The following is a 6,689-nucleotide window of genomic DNA, read 5'->3' on the forward strand; positions in this document are numbered from 1 at the left end:
AGTGTGCGTCAATTAAGGGGGTGGTGTTTCTCATTCAGAAAACATGGGCGGACTGTGACCAGGTCTGGTGAAGGAATGGGTCCTCATCCATTCCAGGAGGAGAAAGGGTAAAGGAGTAAAGGAAGACTGTTGGACCTTTCCCTAGTTCCATTACTATCTATTGGAGATGACAGGAGAAGAGGAGTAAATTCAGTACCCATCAGAAGAAGAGGGCGAGCCAGAAAAGAATGTCAGGAGAGGTAGGACTGGTGACTATATCAATTTAACTAAAAAGACTATACCCAATCATTTGGGAAGGAGTTTAACAACTACTCAAATTGATTGGAAATGAGAAGAAATTGGACTTATAAATTGGAGTTCAATTGACCCATCAATATAATAATATAAGAAAGATCACAAATCTACTTACAAAATTAAAACTGCAACATCTTATTTTTAACTGCTACAGCTGTAAAGAACTAAAATCAATTTCACCTTTTATCAGTAAAAGTTATGTTGGAAACCATCCAATGCTTCAAGCATAATTATTGCTGCTGTGATTATTAATGCTGTTTGCAATAAGTTTATAATGGGATTGTATTTAAATGGAATGCCCAGGGCCTAGAAAATTATTCTTCCTCCCGCTCAGTGAATCTTGGACACTCAGGAGAATTAACATTAATAGGAAGACTTTAATTGAGAAGACTGTATTTGAGGTATGGTTTCTGGGGTCTTTACCTGGGACTAGCAGCCTAGGGGTTACATATAGATAAATAATTGGATTTTGTTTGTTTTTTATCAACTGTTGGCCATCCTGGTTTAGGAGAATAAAAACATTAAAGTCCATAGAGGGCATGATATGGTTTGGAGAGCAACTTTTGCTGCTTCTCGTGTCCATCTGTGAACTACTCCCCACCGTGGTGACGATTCCTTCCCACTGCATTTATAGAAATAGTCGCTATACCGATGGTGGGGATTTTACACTAATGTTATCCAGGAGTGCAGTCCCAAAGTCTTCCTCCCAGCTAAGTCTCCCAAAGGAATAAGGGTCCGGAACCCTTCCAGTAAATTCTCCCAGGTTAAGAGGGGAGGCAAGGATTGAAAAACTAAGGAATGAGTTTCCCTCAAAGATATTTCATATTTAACAGTATTTCTTTAAAACAAAAACTAGCAAACAAGACTCTTGTCATTCAAACACAGTGTTAACTTTTACAGAATACATAAAACTTTCTCTAAGTGTTCTTTCTTTGTACTTTTATTCCTAGACCCTAGTTCAAGAATGCAATATAAAGACCTGCACAGTAAGGTACGGTCAGATAAGTATCAGTTTGCTTATTGTAACTTTTGTTGCACTTGATAGGTTTGCCTTTGTAATGTAACCAATAGAATTGATTCTTTGTGATTTCTTTTTTTTATTTTCTCTCCCTAGAGTAACAGTGAATACATCACCATTGATTACTTATTCTTCTTGCAAGAGTGTTCCTTGCTAAGTATTTTTCCTTTTATATTTTTCTTTTCTGTTTTCTCTGTGTTTTTTTTATTTTTCTTTTGTCTTTATCTTTCTTTCTTTCAGTGTCCTCTATTTTATAGTGTTCTCTTTTGTCCTTATTAAGCAGGTCTGTGTGTTGTGGTGTTGTGTACACAAAACTTCTTTTTGCTCTTTGACTTAACTGGCAATTGTAGAGTTCGTTGCTTGGGTGCGTTGATTGTCTTCTTGTCTCTCGTAGTTCTGCTCCTTGCAGCTCTGCACCTACTGCCTAATAACTTAAAAAATCAATAAGGAAAACTAACTCCCTTACACTTATAATTTTTCTAAAAACTATTTGTCTGATGTCCATGAAAGCTTGATGAACTGGTAAAGCTGGCTATTAAAATAAAGAATAATTACAAAACCCTAGCTAAGCTGGTCAGGAACATTAGGGGTGTTTGTCATAGAGATCTTACACTTATATTGATGTTATTCTCTCTCCTATTCTTTTCTTTCATTAGAGTGTACTATATTTTCCTTACCCCTGTTTATTGTTTGAAGAGATTAGTTTTGAAACTTTTTGTCCTCATTGGGGAATCACCTATTTGTTCAACCCTTGGGAAGAAAGCCAGGAACCTCTTTTCTCTGAGCAGGAAAATCTCTCCCTCACTAATTGGTGAAAAGTTTAATATTTATATGCACTAGCTCAGAGTTTGACTTTAGCTGTATGGTTACAAAGCCTCAGGGTGTCTAGTGTATTTTCAGATGTCCCCTCTCATTCTCTCAAACAGTATTTTATAATCACACACTCTAATTGTCAAAGCTGACAGTAAGTATAGCGGGTCTGCTATCTTTACTATTAAATTTAACTAGTCCTAAACCTTAGCATGGTTTTCTCATTTTAAGCAACAATTAAATACTTTTCATTCACACCCTCACTCGTGCCAGAGTGTTTATTATTGTTCCTGCCAGTTTTTACTATTTTCTGAGCAACTTTTATACATGTAGAGAGGAACACTAGCACAGCACTTCCTCTTCCTGACACTGCAGCTCAGTTCTCTCTGCCAGTTCTCAACTGACACTGCCTTTCTGAGCTTCCCTAGATCCCTACTCTGTGATGTCATCGGATCTCAATTTTTCCTAATCCTAAATAGTCGGTACAGTGTGCTGCGGCAGTCAAAAAAGCAAACAGAATGTTGGGAATTATTAGAAAGGGAATGGTGAATAAAACGGAAAATGTCATAATGCCTCTGTATCGCTCCATGGTGAGACCGCACCTTGAATACTGTATACAATTCTGGTCACCGCATCTCAAAAAAGATATAATTGTGATGGAGAAGGTACAGAGAAAGGCTACCAAAATGATAAGGGGAATGGAACAACTCCCCTATGAGGAAAGACTAAAGAGGTTAGGACTTTTCAGCTTGGAGAAGAGACGACTGAGGGGGAATATGATAGAGGTGTTTAAAATCATGAGAGGTCTAGAACGGGTAGATGTGAATCAGTTATTTACTCTTTCGGATAGTAGAAACACTTGGGGGCACTCCATGAAGTTAGCATGTGGCCCATTTAAAACTAATCGGAGAAAGTTCTTTTTTACTCAACGCACAATTAAACTCTGGAATTTGTTGCCAGAGGATGTGGTTAGTACAGTTAATATAACTGTGTTTAAAAAAGGATTGGATAAGTTCTTGGAGGAGAAGTCCATTACCTGCTATTAAGTTCACTTAGAGAATAGCCACTGCCATTAGCAATAGTTACATGGAATAGACTTAGTTTTTGGGTACTTGCCAGGTTCTTATGGCCTGGATTGGCCACTGTTGGAAACAGGATGCTGGGCTTGATGGACCCTTGGTCTGACCCAGTATGGCATTTTCTTATGTTTCTTATGTTTCTTATTAACAAGTATCAGCCAGCTCTCCTAAGCCCATGAGTCACCTAAGTGGAACTTTAGGAAATTTTCCTAGCCTTCACCTTCTTCCAATAGTATCTAACAATTTTAATCATATTTGTACTTCGACTCAGACTAGTAATGCTACACTGACCTCTTCACTGGTTGCTAGTGAAGCTGTCGCTATGTCATCCCAAGATATGGCTTTGAAACTCCCTTCATTGCTATGGCAATTCTAGATTTTCAGGGATGCTTTTGGCCATTCCACTAAATTGGGGGTCAATGGATGCTATCACTTACCTAAAAACATTAATTTTCTTCTTACTGCGGACTTTGAAAAATGATTTTTCCATCAGCAGCAATATTTTCCTGATTTACCCAATTTTCCCCAAGTCATCAACAATTTTAAAAGGATCCCAAAATCTCTTCATTGGCATTCAATTTTTTTCCCTTTAAAAACTACTGCTCTGGCAAAAAAAACAAAAACAACTGGGTTAGGTTGTTAGGTTCCCCTCGGGCGATCACTTCTGAAATTTCCTATTTTTAACATATTGTAGGGGGCTTTCAACCCCAAAATAGGCATGGTTCCCATCAGGGTAAATTCCATATTTAAACCTGGCTCTGAAGCATGGGAGATGAGGTCAGTCAGGTGGCCAGGGTCCTGTTACCAGGCCACCACCTTTGCTTTTTTAAAATTTTTACTTAATTCTTTTCATTTTTAATAAATTGAGTAGCCCGCCCCCCCCCCCCCCCCCACCCCCACCCCGGATTATGGGTCTCCTATTGACGTCATCAGTGATATCAGCAGGGCCAGTCTAATGGTGTCTGTCACAATGGGGCCCTCTCAGGTTTTGATGCCAACTGCCTCATTTTTTTTTCTTTTCTTTTTTCTCTTAATCAAAAGCTCAGCGGTGAATAGGGCACTCACCCCTCAGCTCAGGACTAGGTACGTGCATGGCAGAGGCAACGATGTTCACCCGCTGCCAGTCAGCTGTTTCCTTTTGCTCTCTTATGTGGCCCCTCTCTTCTCAGCTGTTTTGATGCCTATTGACTGGGTAAATATAACATCAGGACATGCTAGAGAGATAAAGTTCCTGAATGGAATAAATGACAGTTTTATGGAGTAATTTTTTCAGGAACTGACGAAAGAGGGAGCTATTATAGATCTATTTCTTAGTGGAGTGCAGGATTTGGTATGAGAGAGAACAGTGGTGGGGGCCACTGGGCAATAGTCATCATAACATGATCTAATTTGAATTAATGACTGGAAGGAGGAAAATAAGTAAAACTTTCAAAAGGGAAACTTTGATAAAATGAGACAAATAGAAAAAATTGAAAGGTTAAGAGTGTACAATAGACGTGGACATTGTTAAAAAAAAATACCATCTTAGAAGTGCAATCCAGATTTATTCCATGCATTAAGAAAGGTGAAGGAAAGCCAAACAATTGTAAGCATAGTTAAAAGGTGAGGTGAAAGAGGCTATTTTAGCCAAAAAATATTCCTTCAAAAATTGGAAGAAAGATCCATCTGAAGAAAATAGGATAAAGCATAAGCATTGGCAAGTTAAATGTAAGACATTGATAAGACAGGCTAAGAGAGAATTTGAAAAGAAGTTGGCCATAGATCAAAAACTCATAATAAAAACTTTTTAAAATATATCCAAAGCAGGAAGCCCACGAGGGAGTCAGTTGGACCGTTGGATGATCGAGGGGTTAAAAGGGCAGTTAGAGAAGATAAGGCCATTGCTGAAAGATTAAACAAATTTTTTGCTTCGGTGTTTACTGAAGAGGATGTTGTGTAGATACCCTTTCTGGAGATTGTTTTCAAGAGTGATGATTCAGATGAACTGAACCAAATCACAGATAATCTGTAAGATGTAGTAGGCCAGATTGACAAATTGAGTAGTAGCAAATCACTTGGACTAGATGGCATACATCCCAGAGTTCTAAAAGAACTAAAAAATGAAATTTCAGACCTATTTCAAGTAATTTGTAAACTATTATTAAAATCATCCAGTGTACCTGAAGATTGGAAGGTTGCCAATGTAACCCCAATATTTAAAGAGGGCTCCAGAGGTGATCTGGGAAACTATAGACCAGTGAGCCTGACTTCAGTGCCAGGAAAAATCATGGAAACTATTATAAAAAATAAAATTACAGAACATATAGCTAGACATAGTTTAATGGGACACAGCCAACATGGATTTACCCAAACTAGTACTAGAAAAATGGCAGCATTTACTGGAAGGAGCTAAACATACTGTTACAATTTACTCCGACCACAAGAACGTGACATATCTCTCTCACGCGCAACGACTAAATCCTTGACAAGCCCAATGGGCTTTATTCTTTAGTCGTTTCAACTTTAATGTGCACTTCCGGCTAGCAGAGAAAAATCATCGAGCAGATGCCTTGTCTAGAAGCTTTTATCCTGATGAAACCTCTGACCCACCTCATCATACTATAGACCCAGCTCAAATCATGGTCATTTTGACTTTAATGGTTCTGGTAGGGAAGACGGTTGTGCCCAAATGCTTAAGGGAATGAGTTCTCCGTTGGGCTCATGACTCTTACCTTGCGGGACATCCAGGACTTCAACGGACTAAGGAACTTCTCGCTCGTCATCACTATTAGTGACCACAGTGGGAAAATGATACTAAATGATATGTGGCATCTTGTCCTACATGTGCCGCCCACAAAAGTTTCTGGACTCGACCTTGGGGCTTACTCCAACCGTTACTAGTATCCAAGAGACCTTGGACTCATATTGCCACAGATTTCATCATAGATCTACCTCCCTCAAAAGGGAATAATACTATTTGGGTAGTGGTAGATCGTTTTTCAAAAATGGCCTACTACATTGCACTCCCTGGATTACCATTAGCACCGGAATTAGCACAATTGTTTGCACGACATATCTTTCGGATCCACGGACTTCCTTAACAAATCTTATTGGATAGAGGAGTCCAGTTTACTGCATGCTACTAGAAGGGTCTTTGTAAAAAATTCGGGATTCAACTTGATTTTGCCTCAGCATACCATCCACAAACTAATGGACTGGCGGAGCGAACTAATCAGTCACTTAAAACATTTTTTCTATGTTATGTGAATCAGCGTCAGGACGATTGGTCCTCACTACTTTTATGGGCCAAGATTTGTCATAATAACCATGTTAACCAGGCCACAGGAACTTCACCCTTTTATTTCGTTTTCAGACGGCATCCTCGAGTACCATTACCCATTGCGACAACCTCCTCTTGCCCAGTGGTCGATCTTGCTACTCGAGAATTAATTGAATTATGGCAGAATACTTGGAGACTTTTGCAGCAGGCTGCAGCTCGCACTAAGAAA

This window comes from Rhinatrema bivittatum, chromosome 5, assembly GCF_901001135.1.
Source record: "Rhinatrema bivittatum chromosome 5, aRhiBiv1.1, whole genome shotgun sequence".
NCBI lineage: Eukaryota > Metazoa > Chordata > Amphibia > Gymnophiona > Rhinatrematidae > Rhinatrema > Rhinatrema bivittatum.